Raw genomic sequence first — 15,428 nt, 5'->3', positions numbered from 1 at the left:
GTGGTTCACCCGACGTCGTTTCACCTTTCGAGGGCATGCACTAGGAGGTGCGGTGAGACTGGTTCATAGGAGTGGGGGGCTCCCACATCCGTTGGATCTGCATCGATCTAAACCATTGCTTTGGGCATCATTTTGTCTTTCGAGGGCCTACGCTAGGGGGCTCCCACGTTCGTTGGATCTATGCTGATCCGGATCATTGCTTTGGGCATCGTTTCGTCTTCCGAGTATTGCATTGCAGTTGGATGGTGGGAGCATATTGATTTCAGCCATCAGATTTGGATAAATCCGGGCCGCTCATTTTCCTTTAAATAGGGGCCCTAGCGGTGCTTTTCTTCTCCATTTGGACTTAGACGCCCTTACTCTCGAGTGAACACAGCTCCCTAACTCCCAAGTCTTCATAACTCTTTTGATTCTTTCTTTCTTCGGGACATTCCATCCTTTTTAGGTAATCTCAAAATGTCGTTTTCAGTCTCTGGTCCCGAGTGTCATGAACTCCTAAACATCTCAAGAGGGAGCTTTCCTGCAACCCCCTCTCCCTTATCTTCTCTAGGTTCTTTAGTTGTAATCCCCATCGATGGGAGGTGGCCATTTTAAGGGAGAGGTTAACTAGGGAAATGACTCTCCCAATGAAAGCACCGCCTCGGCGTCACCAAGGGAGCCTGAGGGATCTCCTCTCTCTGAGAGTGATGCCGCGAAAATCGTCGCCAGACCAGTAGGGGGAGTGCTGCCCGAAGGGTGGTAGATGCTAGTGTCCCACATTTGGAGTTTGACAGCTCCTTGGACGTGTACCAGGTCAAATCCCTGGCAAAGAGGTTCCACATACCTCAGTCCTACAGCCCGAGGGTCCCCGACATGGGCGATAGGCCATGGACCCCTGAGGAGGGAGAAATCTGCATCTACCAGCATTTTTTAGAGTTTGGCCTTAGGTTTCCCCTCCCAACCTTGATATCTGAGCTACTGGAGTGGTACGGCATCACTATCAGCTAGCTTGTACCTAACGCCCTCAGGACCATTCATCATGGCGATGATGGTGTGGGTGATAGCTATAAATATAACCCTAACAAGTGCACTAATTATCAAGTAGTATAAAAATATCGTTCCCACGAGGATTTAACAAAATAAGTACTAGAAATACAACCTTCCCTAATTATTTGGACAATCGAATTTCATATTTGAGAATAAGAACTAATGAAAATTCAGAAACAGGAAAACAAGAGAAGAAGTAACAATGTTGAAGTATGTAACGATTGGTTGAATTCGCTAGGGCTTTCGATCCACCTAACCATTCCAATAAATATTAATGGAGGAGATTATCCAAGATAATTTGTCATTCCCATAAGCTGAGGTCTTTCCAATTTTATTTAATATTCTCTCTCGAGATATACTAAAACTACACCCATCAGGTAACCCTTCGATCTCTCGAGTAGAGCTCTCAAGATGGAAGTGCATTAAGTTCGAGGAAAACCATTATATTCAGATGAATCATGTATATATATCTCTATATACCATTCAATTCACATTATGAACTATTCGGTCAATTATGTGAATTCCTATCTCGATTCATTCACATAAACCAAATCAATTAAGAGGTGGCCAAACTCTTAATCGCATTAAGCAAGATAATTCATAGACTATATGGAAATCACAATCTTGGATAAATCATAAAGATAAAAATATATTCATTAACAGGGTTAGGCTTTCCACAACCCTAGCTAAAACAAACCAGTTCATGATTGAAGAATTAAAGCAAACAAAGGGAAAGAAAGAACTCATGAATTCGCCCATGGTGCTTAGATCTCCTCTTCTTGTCGCCACCTTCTTCTTGAGGTTTCTTAAATTCTTGATCACCTTCCTCAAGTTTCTTGATTTGTTTTCTCCTTTCTTGATAGATAGCTCAATGCAATTCGTGATTGATACCCCCTAGGGTTGGTATGCCCAGCTCTGATATAGCTTACAATTACTTGGAGTAATCCCAAGAATGGATAAATCAGCCTTGATCCAAACTTCTCCTATCCTATCCTATCTTATCTCCTATCTCATGATCTAAATCTTTCCTAATCTTTCTGGAATTACATTTACAATTTAAATCTAAGAGGACTCTCAAAATTCTTGAATTCGAATGGGCTGCTTTAATAACTTGGGCCGCTTCAAGGTTTTTCTGCGAAATGGGCTTCAGCTGGGAACTATGTCTCACTATGAAATTGCTCTGTCTTCGGGCCCAGATTTGACTTTAATTTAGGCCGAATCTGTGAAATCCAAAAACATTAAAGTTTTAGCTTTCTCTCTTATCTTTCAATTGGATCTTTAATCATCCAATCGGAGCTCAGATATGAAAGTTAGGCCCAGATTACTGATCGCTACCAAAACTGTGAAAACCCATCCGATTAGCCCTGTTTCTCTTTTTGCGACTTCTTTCCTTGCCCTGCACTGAATTACAAGAAATATGAGCCTAATTAAGTACTAATTCAGTGTAGAAGACAGAACATTAGGGGATAAAAATATGAAAAATTTTATTCTCATCAGTGGGCTCGGCTCAGGGGCATGGAGTTGACGTTGAGACTAATCTGCGCCATGTTCGTGCCAAGGAAGCATGCTTCTGAGGCCGACATGTACTACTTCCACCCACGGAGAGGGAAACCAGTACACAACCCCTCTTCTTTTCACGGGTGGAAGGACAAGTTCTTCTACGTCTCCTGCCCCGAGGGTTGGCGCTTCAGGTCTGACTAGGGGGAGGCCCACATCATCATCGAGAGATGTCCCCCACCGGTCCGAAATGAAGAGGCTACAACAGTGGCTCATCTACTAGTAATGGGGACATTCCAAGCGAAGCCATTGGTAGAGGAGGAGGTCCCCCTAGTCTTCACTGGAATTAGCCCAGCCTCCCTCGGTAGGAGAGGTTCTGCAGTTAGCGCGTCTTCCACATTCTTTTCTCTTTCTTTTTGATATCCTAACTGCTTTCTTTTGTTGTTTCGCAAAAGTGCCAATGGACACCAAGGGATGCTTGTTGGCAAAGGCCCAGGCAAAGCAGGCCAGGAATAAGGCCGGTGAACAAACACCGAAGAGACCTAGTGACGAAGCTGCCCCTGCATTGGGAAAGGGGGGGTTCTCAAGTACCTTCCAAGGGGAAACAGATAGTGGTAGCATCGAAGAGAATGGTGGAGGTGCCGAGGAAGCCCACCACTAGAGGAGAAGTGACGAAGAAGCCCACCACCCGGGAAGAGGCACCGAAGAGGCCCACGGAGGGGGCCAAGGCGGGAAAGAAGAGGCCCGCCACTGACACGTTGAGGGAGGAGCCCCCACGGAAGCTTGCCAATACAAATAGGCAAACCAAGGAGGTGGTGCTTAGGTCTACGCATGGGGAGCACCAATTCGGCCCTTCATCAACCCCTCCCTCAGTACAAGGCACCTCCGAGAGGACCGAAGGGGCTGGTAAAACTTTCCGACACCAATTGCAGCTCCGAGAGGAGGACTCCATCCGCGATGAGGGGGTTAGCAAGGAGCAGGTCAGCAGATCCATTCTGCCGAGGGACCGCTACCGCCTTCTGCAAAGAGACCCCAAGTCTATTTACGACGAGGGCCTTGACCACTTGGCCGAGGTAAGACGTTCTTCAATATTTCATCGTGTATATGTTTATATATTTATTATTTTTTGGTTTTCGCTGATTGATTTTGTGGCAGGCCTGTCTACACTTCGTCGGCTTGGGGGACCAAACAAGGCTGGCCATGGGTCGCGTCGACAAGGCCAAGAAGGAGAGGAAGGCTGCAGAGGAGGAGCTCTATAAGGTAACTACCGTCGCAGAGGAGAAGCACTAGAAGTTCCGCAAGGCGCTTCTAGATGAGCAATTGCTTCAGAACCACCTCAAAGTTCAACTGCAGGAGGCATGACAAAGGCTCTCCAAAGAGTAAGTGGAGCGAATGCGGCTGGAGAGTATCATCACGGAAGCAGAGAGATGAGCTGCTGAGGCCAAAGCCCTAAAGAGAGTTGCCGATGCGGAGGCAAAAGCTGCCAAAGCCCTAGCTTCGGTAGAGAAGTCAAAGAAGGCAGTGGTATAGGCAGTGGAGAAGTACAAGAAGTCTTTCGACTACCTGGATTCGTTGGTGGAGTATGCTTCATCATCTTACCTTGATGGCATAGAAGATACTAAGGCACTCCTACCAGTGCTGCCGGATTTGGATATCGAGGGACTGCAAGTGATCCTCGACGCTCCCATCAAGGCTCCCCCAGCTGAAGACGTCGTTCCTCTTCTGGCCCATGATGAGGCGTAGGCGTAGACTTCCCCCCTTGTCACCAAACTCACCAGGAGGTCCTCGTGGACCAGGTCTTGCACCAGCACCCCTAAACGATGGTTGGTACTGTTAGACAGTTTTGTATGTCCTTAGCTCCAATTAGTTTGATGTACTTATGGCATTTATTGTAAATGAATGAAGTGCATATTTGATTCATGTCATGTGGTGTGTTTCTGTGTAACACCCTTAAAATCGGACACCCATGAGACTTGTGTTGGTTCAAAACGTTCACACCCAATGGGTCAGTCTGGGGAGACCTATCCTAATAAGGCTAACACTGATGTGCCGAAAAGTCGGTTGGGGTGGCCTATCTCTGCCACCAGGGTGAGACCTGAGGTACATGCAGTGTGGGATCAACTTTAAACCTTGAACCGGACCAGAATTCCAGTATTGCCCAGGACCTTGGCGATTAATGGGCAAAACTGGAATGTTACACCTGACCCCTAGACTCGATTATGGCACTGCACTAGGTGGTGGATTGGGTCATCTTTGATATGCCAATCTGTGAGACCCTTAGAGGGGGTCAAAACCTGGGTATGTTGAAATGATTCATGAACCCATCTAAGTGGATGATCATAGTGACAGGATCAACCCCTTTGTCGGACAAAGGTAATGATCGGGGAAATGCACTCTCTTTGATGGAAACCAAAACTGTCGGCAGTTGATTTCAATCGTTGAAATTTTGTTTTGCAAAATATATTTATATAATATATATACTATAGGTTTCCAAAATTGTTTGCAAAAGGTTTTAATCCCTAGAATCCATGTAAACGGAGAGTGCAGCACTGTACCTTGCAGTTGGGGGAGAGGTCCTCCCTTGTCGGGTAGTGTTTGATCATTATGGGCTAAGAGGTTAAATGTAAGGCCATTGAGAGTTAAAACCTTATAGGCTAATCTGGCATCTGCCCACAGTCCTTGGGTGTTACAAGGTGGCTTGGCCCAAAGACCACTTAGTATAAGTGTTGGGCCCATAGAGTCCATATGATGGGCTCAAGGGGTTCACTGGGATTTCTAGTGAATTCGGCTAAGCCTTGTGACAGAGGCTGGACCCAACCCTTATAGTTGATGTGTAGATCAATGTTTGGGTCCCACGCCATATAGAGAAAACCAAACTAGGCAGCAATTTGGAAGGCTTAAGTGAGCACATACACTTAATGGGCCAAAAGCCCAATACGAGCTGGGCTAATTAGATTAACTTGAATGGGGTGAATCTAAGATGTGGATCAGCCCTAAAGGATAAGGGAAAGTCCATATCCACTCAGTAAGAGTCCAGATTTGAATATGATTCAAAACTGGAAACTCCTAATCAAATTGGGAGGGTTGATCATGATCTGCAGATTAGATAAGGACTCTACCTTATCACTTAAAGGGATCAACATCTCCTAATAGGATTAGGAGCTTATCCCTTTAGGATTATAAAAGGAGGAGGAGGCAGCAGCCTCAAAACACACTCATTTGAGATACAGATACAACAAAGAGAGAGAAATCAGCATACAGTGAGACTGTGCCAATTTCCCTCTACTGCTTCCTTCCTGCTGTCGCCGCCATTAGCAGTTCATCTCCAATCACATGGGAGTCATCAAGAAGCGTTCTTGATTTCAGTTCTTTGTGAAAGAACTGAAAAGAAGTTGTGCTCACCTGTCGTCTAGTGGGTTCTTGCGAAGGATTCAGTTCTTGTGAAGAACGTTGTTGATTATGCTCCGTCTTACACTGCGCCATCTTTAGTGGGAGCAGTCTTTGGTGATTTTTGTGGGCGTTAACACCTTCATTGGGGGATACTAATTCTCCGTATCAGGTATTTTCCTCTCCTATAGTTTTGTTCAAATCTGGTTCAGTTCTTGATTCAAGATTGATCCTTGAAAATTAGTTTTCTAAAATAGGGAATGTGATTCCCAATTGTAGGAATGAAAGAAATTTTTGAAATTCGCCCATTCTATTCCGCATTATCTGGGCATCCATACAATGGATCTTTCCATTCCTTTAGTGATATCAGAGCCAGGTTCAAATCTTGAATCAAAATTGTTTAGATCTGAACCTGCGCAAATGGGCAGAAGGCGTTCTACCCTATTTGCGCAGATTTTGTTTTGAGGAATTTGTTCCCATAAATATGGGCGAATGATCTAGAATTAAATTTTATATAAATCTGAATTTTATATGGAATGGTTCTTTTTAATTTTTTTTCTTGATTTTATGGGTTGTTCTTACAATGGAGTTCGAAATCTTTTGTTCTTGGCATGTGGATATCTACGATTTGCAGATTCTTGTTTATTCATTACTTTTGGTCTGTAAATATTCTTTTTTATTTTTTCGACTAGATGTATAGGATTTGATATGATGTAATAATTAATAGAAAATTAGGTTTTTCTATTTCTGTATTATTTTTGGATCGAAGTTGGCGACACTGGAAGGAGAATTCGCATATATGAAAATTGTTATCTACGATTTGCAGTTTGTGAAACTGCAAACTATGAACTAACCTCTGTTTTGCAGGATGGAGTGTGTGAACAGACCTACTTGACTTATTTGTGTTTTTCTTTATGAGTATTTAATTTCAGATCATTAATCTTGAGTTAATTCTTGAATTAAAAATCAAACCCAGACCAATTCGTTCTAGATTTGGACCAAATCAGTTGGACCGAATCTAGGGTTCGATGGGACTGATTTCAGTCCTGATTTCTTCCACTTTTGGGTCAGGGATTGATGCTTAATTGCAAGTATTAATTCAGCCCAACCTGTAAGGCCAATTTTAAATTGTTAAAACTGCAAAAGCCCACCATTCGCATGAAATCTATATGGGTTAAACTGCTAACTGCTATTCAGCCCATATACCTAGATGATATTAAATGTTAATATTATGGACATTTAAATAGGCTTTAAAATGGGCCTTATAGATATTTTATTGATTGGATCAATTCTTCCTACATGCGATGTATGGGTGTGTGATGTGCTACGTTCATGGACCATAAGAACTTGGCCCATGCAGATACGATAGTGGCTCTTGCGCACACCATGGCTGAATGCACATCATTGCCATGGTGTCCCTTATGGTCATTGGATGACCTTCCCTTTGTGGTGGACCCCACACCCCTGAAAAGGACACATGCGGAAACCCTAGCTGAATTGGGCCACCAGAAATCTAGCTTTACAAAAGCCAATGGGGGCCACTCAGGTTTGACCTAAAACTAGAGCATAACTTGTCCCCTCCTGAAATATGAGTGCATGTGATAAGGAGATCCATATGATGGACTCTCTAAAGGCCTTCCGTCATTAGCATGAAGATGGGTCCTTCAAGCGATGAGGGGAAGCACCAGAAAATGGGCCAATTGATTTGCTGTTGGATCTGTTGGATTGTTTCATATGATGAGAGGGGCTTCACCAGAAAATGGGAACTCTCTTACGGTACTTTTGTGTGGTCGAATATGATGGGTGAGCACACACTGGACAAAAAGGTTTACCCATAAATGGTTATGAACCTTGTCTGACAGAGGACAAAGGGAAAGCTCATGTGATGAGTGGATATGATCCTTCACAGAAAGGTGGTGGGGTTATGCAGCTGAAACAATTGGCTCCATGCACCTTATGTGATTTCCCACATTTCCAAGAGACATAATTGTCATTGTCTCCGTCACTGAGATAGAAGGGAAATCCCGGTGATGAACAAATGAAAATGTGACATAGATTAAAAGTCATATCTGTGTAGATGACATGAATTAAATTAGGTTGTGGACTGACATCTTGCTATTTTACAAGAAAATGCCTAACGAACAATTCGCCAACCTTCTTGATGACAACAAACTTAAAGGCCTTAATTACGCTGAATGGTACTGTAACCTCATGCTAGTACTGACTTTTGAAAAATTGGATAAAGTTGCCAAAAACCCTACCCCGGAGCGTCCGGGTGATCAGGCTTCTAAGGCCCGCAGAAGGGACTACCTTGAGTGGGAGGAAAAGAACTCCCTGGCCCACTACTATATCATAGCTTCTCTGGACAACCCAATACAAAGGCAATTCAATCAGATCGAACAAGCCAAGGACATATTGGACAGTCTGAAAACTATGTACGAAGAGAAGAATCGTTCTATTCGGCAGAAGGTCTTGAAACAGTTCATGACCGCTCAAATGACCAAGGGTCAGCAAGTGCATAACCATTGCCTTCGGATGATGGGATACATAAACGAGCTAGAAGCCCTAGGGTCCGGGCTGAACCACGTCACCAAGGTAGAAAACATTCTGAATGCTTTACCTCCATCCTAAAATCAATTTATCATGAATTATAACATGTATAAGTTGAACATTAGCTTACAAGAGCTCAGCAATATGTTGCAACGAGCTGATGAACTGATTCGTAAGGATGAACCTGTGGCCATGCTTATGGAAGCTAGCAAGCGTGGCAAGAAGATGAGGTCGAAGAAGAAGTCCCAGAAAAAGGGCAATAAATCCAAGAAACAGGAGAAGGACTGGGCATCTGATGCCTGTCACCATTTTCACCAGACCGGCCACTGGAGAAGGAACTGTCCTGCCTACCTAGAATCCAAGAAAGGTAATCCCGAATCCTGTGTCATAGAAACCAATTTGTTGGTTACTTCTGCTTCCTGGTGTATTGACTCCGAGACTTCGACTCAAGCATGTAATACATTGCAGGGTTTCAAAATAAACAGAAGACTAAGTGAGGGAGAGGTGACGCTCTTTTTGGGAACTTCTGCAAGCATTGCAGCTGCGGCCATTGGAACTGTAGAATTGTTTTTTAGATAAGGATCACTTGTACTTAAAGGTTGTTTTTATTTAAGAAAAAAAAAATTGATTTCTGTCTCAAAACTGCGTACTGATGAGTATTATGTTTTCTTTAGTAATACAATTACTATTAAAAGAAACAACAAATTCATCGCATACGGTAAACTGGAGAACGGTCTCTATGTTCTACATCTTTCTCTAGAAACCAACATAGTCGAAACTACGTCAGTTAACGTTCCCAAGAGAACTCGTGATACCATTAGTCCCACGTGCCTGTGGCATTACCATCTTGGCCATATCGGTATTGACCGAATCACAAGGTTGGTAAAGGATGGTCCTTTGGATTTTCTAACTGTATGAGATCTTCCCACATGTGAGCCTTGCCTTCGTGGTAAGATGACAAAACGGTTATTCGGCGGCAAGCCTAAAGAGTTGAAAAACAGTTGACGAGAGAAATTAAGACCCTTCGGTCCGATCGAGGTGGCGAGTATCTCTCTGGCGAATTCAGGGACTACCTAAAGGTCAACGGGATAGTATCACAGTTAGCTCCTCCTGCTATACCACAACTTAACGGTGTCTCAGAGAGGAGGAATAGGACCTTCTTTGATATGGTCTAATCACTTCTCGCACACTCGGAGTTACCCACATCCTTTTGGGGATATGCATTAGAGACTATGATTTACGTGTTGAATAGGGTTCCAACCAAATCGGTTTCGAGCACTCCAATATGAACTTTGGAGCAAAAACATACAAAATGTCAGACACTTGAAGATTTTGGGTCATCCGGCACACGTTAAAAGAATGAGACCAAACAAATAAGAATCCTAAACCAACCGTTGCCTATTTGTAGGCTACCCCAAAAGCTCTATGGGCTATCTATTCTAAGACCCGAGATAACAGAAGGTGTTCTATAGTTGAAATGCCCGTTTCTTGGAGGATGATTACATCCTAAACAATCATCATCAGGAAATTGTTCTTGATGAGGAGAGCTTAGGAGTAGTGGGAGATGTCCCACATGTTCCAGGTAGTGACCAACCTAGAAGATATACCCAAGTATCCAGGCCACCAGTCCGTTATGGTTATGACTAGGATAATTAATTGGTGGAAGCCTTGACTAGTGAGGAGGATTGATGAGAGTAGAATTTATCATATTTTTATCCCCAATTATTATTTCTTTTATACCAAATTAGTATCTAATTGGACTCATATTTCTGTTTAGGGCATGAAAGAGGCATCGGGAGCAAAGAAAGACAAATCAGATGATTTTTCACAATTTCAACATCATTTAGTAATCTGGGTCTAACTCACGTATCCGAACTCCAAATGGTTGATTCAAGATCCATTGAAAATATAAGAGAAAAATCCATAACTTTCATGTTTCGGGCTTTCACAGATTTGGCCTGCATCGAACTCAAATCCGGGCCCAAAGTCATGGCAAATTCACAGGAAGGCCCAACCCGCAGCTAAAGCCCAACTTGTAGAAAAGCCTGGCTGAAACCCAATTTGCAAAGGAGGTCTAATACGAATCAAAAAACAAGAAACTGAGAAGAGTCCACCCCCAATTTGTAGAGGAGGTCTAATACGAATCTAAATTTTTGATGTAATCTTAGAGAAATAAGAGGATTGAGTTCATTAGATAAAATTATAAGATTAGAATTAGGATAAGACTTTCTATTCTTGTAAAGATCTACTTCAAGATGAAGTAGGAGACCACCCCCCTCCCCTTTAAGCTATATAAAGGAGGGGGCGGATCAGCTTTAGGCATCACACAATCACTCAATCTTGGGGACTAAATCAAGAAGCAAGGAGCAATCAGTCAAGAAAGGAGCAAGAGTTCAAGAAGAAGGTGGTGGCAAAAAGAGGAGATCTCAGCATCATGGGCGATTCTAAGAGTTCTTTCTTTCCCTTTGTTTGCTTTAATTCTTCTATCATTAACTAATTTGTTTCTTGCTAAGGCTGAGGAAAGCCTAATTATGTTAATGAATATATTTTTATCTTTATGATTTATAAAAGATTATGATTTTAATATAGTCTATGAATTATTGTGCTTAATGCAATTAAGAGCTTAGCCACCTCTTAATTGATTAGAGTTATGTGAATGAATCGAGAGAACAATTCACATTATCAACTGAATAATTCTTAGTGTGAATTGAATGGTATATAGAGATATATATACATGATTCATTTGAATTTCATTGTCTTCTTGGACTTAATGCACTCACATCTTGAGAGTTCTACTCGAGAGATCGAAGGGATACTTGATGGGTGTAGGTTTTGTATATCTCGAGAGAGAATATTAAATAAAATTGGTAAGACTTCAACTTATGAGAATGACAACTTATAGCTCATGATGAATGGATTAAAGGAAGAGGCAAAGAATTAAGGATAGCATCTATCTGTGTCGCAAGGTCCAGCCCGGATCCAAGAGCCTCCAGTTCATTGATGGATCCCATCATCCGAAGACAATGGTCGTGAACTTGTTGGCCCTTTGTCACTTGTGAGGTCATGAACTGTTTCAATACCTTTTGTCGAGTAGAACGATTCTGCTCTTCATACATCGTCCTGAGACTGTCCAATATGTCCTTGGCAAATTCGGTCTGATCGAACTGCCTCTGTATTGGGTTGTCCAAAGAGGCAATGATGTAACACCGGGCAAGGGAATTTTTCTCCTCCTATTCCTGATAGTCTCTCCTTCGGGCCTCAGAAGCCCTATCACCCAAACGCTCCGGGGTAGGATTCTTTGCCACTTTGTCTAACTTTTTAGAAACTAGGACCAGCATAATATTCCTTTACCAGTCGGCATAGTTTGGGCCCTTCAACTTGTTGTCATCTAGCAATTTTGCAAATGATCTGTTTGCCATTTTCTGATAAAAGAGCAAACATCAGTCCACAACCATATTTGATTCATGTTTATTTCATAGATATGGATTTTAATCTACGTTCCATTTTCATTTATTCATCTTTGAGATTTCCCTCCTTTCTCAGTGACGAAGACTACGGGTTGTCTCTGGAAATGTGGGAAATCACATAGGGTGCATAGAGCCAACTGTTTCAGCTGCATAACCCCACCACCTTTCTGTGAAGGATCATATCCACTCATCATATGAGTTTTCCCTTTGCTCTCTGTCAGACAAGGTTCAGAGCTATTTTTAGGTAAACCTTTCTATCCAGTGAGAGCTTACCCATCATATTCGTGAACACCAAGATACTATGAGAGAGTTCTCATTTTCTAGTGAAGCCCCTCCCACATCGGTCTATGACGCCCCTATCATCTTATGAAACACTCAGACAAGCCTAACAATAAATGGATAGCCCATTTTTTGGTGTGTTTCCTCATTACTGAAAACCCATTCTCATGCTAATGATGGAAGGCCTTTAGAGAGTTCATCATATGAATCTCCCTATCATATGCACTCATATTAGCTGGAGGGAACAGTTAATTACGCCCTATTTTGATCTAGGTCAAACCAAAGTGGCTCCCACTGACTTTCATAAAGTTAGATTTCGGTCGGCCTAAATCGGCTAGGGTTCCGCACGTGACCTCTTGATGAGGTATGGGCCCCATCACTGAGGGAGGTCATCCAATGACCAAAAGGGACACCATGGCAATGATGTGCATTCATCCATGGTGTGCACAAGAGCCACTGTGATTGAGCATGGGCCAAGCACTTATGGCCGATGTACGTAGCACATCACACATCCATACATCTCATGCAGGGATAAATTGATCCAATCAATTAATCATCTGTAAGCCCCATTTGAAGCCAATTTAAATGCATAATATTAACCATTAATATTATCTAGGTATATGGGCCGAATGGTTCAGCCCATATAGCTTTAGGTGTTAAGTGGGCTTTTAGCAGTTTTAACTATTTAAAATTGAGCCTTTACAGGTTGGGCCGAATTAACCATTTAATTAAATATAAATCCTTAGGCCCATTAGTAGGAAAATTAGGGCTGACTTTCAGCCTTGATTAAACCCTAAATTCGGTTCAAAATGTTTGAACCAATCGTGGTTCGAATGGGTCTAGGGTTTGATCTTTAATTAAATCTTTAAATCAAAAAAATAATCAGACATTAAATACTTATAAAAGAAAATATAGAATCAGTCAAACAGGGTTGTTCGCACAATCGATCCTGCAAAACAGAGGTTAGATCATAGTTTGCAGTTTCATAAACTGCAAATCGCAAATTGCAATTCTCCCATCTGCGAAATCTCCTTCTCTTCGAAATCTCCTTTTCTGCGCCGCCATCTTCGATCCAAAAATAAAATAAATAGAAATCCTAATTCTATTAATAATTACATCAAATCCAATACCTATACATACAGTCCAAAAAATTAAAAAAAAAATTATTTTACAGACCAAATGCAATAAAGTAATCCAAAAACTGCAAAATTGTAGGTTCCCTGCGCAAATCAAAATTTCGATCTCCTCTTGTACGAACAGCCCATAAATCAAGAAAATCATAAAGAACAGTTCTAAATAATAATCAGATTTATATAAAATTAATTTCAAATTATTCGCCCATTAATTTTGGGAACAAATTTCCCAAAACCAATATCTGCGCAAATCGGGTAGAACGACTTCTGCCCATTTGCGCAGGTTCAGATCTGAAACAAATTGGTTCAAGATTTGAACCATGGCTCTGATACCACTAAAGGGATGAGAGATCCATCGTATGGATGCCCAAAGATTGTGGAATAAGGGGGCAAATTTCAAAAAATTTTCTCTCCCATCAACTGGGAATCGCATTCCCTATTTAGAAAATCAAAGTTTCAATGATCATTCTTGAACCAAAAATTGAACCAGATCTGAACCAAAAGGAGTAGAAGAGGATTATAACTGATACGGAGAAATAGTATCCCCCAACGAAAGTGTAGACGCCCAAGGAAGGATCCAAAGACTGCTCCCACAGAAAATGGCGCAGTGCAGGATGGAGCAGAATCAGCAGTGTTCTTCTCCAAGAACTCTGTCCTTCACAAGAAACAGCAGGATGGCACGTGAGCACAGCTTCCTATCAATTCTTCCTCAAAGAACTAATGTCAAGATCGAATCTTGACTTCTCCTACAACTGGAGATCGAACTATCAAACAGGGCGGCGACAACAGGGAAGCGGCAAGAAAGAATTTTGTAGGGTTGCTTAATTCTTTCTTCTGTGTTTTTCAACACTAAAGAGGATCTGAATATCTCTCTCTTCTAAAGGCTTCTGCCCCCTCTTTCTTTTGTTAACCTAAAAGATCAGCTCCTAATCCAATTAGCAGTTGCTTATCCAAATCATATTTGGATCAACCGTCTCTTTAGGTGATAAGGATAAACCCTTATCTTATCTGCAGATTAGATTAGATTTCTCCTAATCTCATTAAGAGGTTTCTAGATATAAATCACATTCAGATCAGGACTCTTTGAGTAGGATAGGGTCAATATTAAATGGCCCAGTTTGAAATGGGCTTTAGGCCCATTAAGCTTATATGCTCAGTTAAGCTTTCTAACTGCTGCCCAGTTGGGCTTCCTTGTATGGCATGGGACCCAAGCATTGATCTACACATCAGCCACATGGGTTTGGCCCAGCCTTTGTTACAAGGCTTAGCCGAATACACTGTTATGGACAGTGCACCCCCTAAAACCCATCAAATGGGCTCTATGGGCCCAATACTTACCCTAACTGGTCATTGTGCCAAACCAACTTGTAACACCCAGGGACTCTGGGCAGATGCAAGATTAGCCCATCAGGTATTACCCTCAATGGTCTTACACTTAACCTCTCATCCCATAATGATCATACACTGCTCGACAGGAGAGGACCTCGCCCTCAGCTGCAAGGAACAGTGTTGCACTCTCTACTTATATGGATCCCGGGAATAAAAACATTTTTGAAAACATTTTAGAAATCATAATATATATATATATATATATATATATATTTATATTTATATCTCATATAAAATATATTTTGCAAAAAAAATCTCAACGATTGAAATCGGCTGCCGTCAATCTTGGTTTCCATTAGTGAGAGTGCATCCCCAGTCATTACCTTTGTCCGACAAAGGGGCTGATCCTGTCACTATGATCACCCTCTCAGACTAATTCTCAAACTGTCCCAACATACCCAGGTTTTGTCCCCAGCTAAGGATCTCACTGAATGGTATATCAAAGACAGCCCAATCTGAAACCTAAAGAACTATAATAATCGAGTCTTGGGGTCGGATGTAACTTTCCAGTTTTGCCCATCAATTTCCAAGGTCTAGGGCAATACTGGAAATCTGATCCAGTTCATTGATTCAATTAATCCCACATTGTATGTGCCTAGGGTCTCACCCTGGCAGCTGAGACAGGCCACCCCAACCGACTTGGTGGCACCACAGTGTCAGCCTTATCAGGATAGGTCTCCCCAGACCAACCCATTGGCTG

The sequence above is a fragment of the Nelumbo lutea genome, chromosome 1 (genome assembly GCF_056320005.1).
Source record: "Nelumbo lutea isolate HS-2025 chromosome 1, American lotus-T2T, whole genome shotgun sequence".
Taxonomy (NCBI): domain Eukaryota; kingdom Viridiplantae; phylum Streptophyta; class Magnoliopsida; order Proteales; family Nelumbonaceae; genus Nelumbo; species Nelumbo lutea.
Note: the sequence above shows the minus strand (reverse complement) of the source record.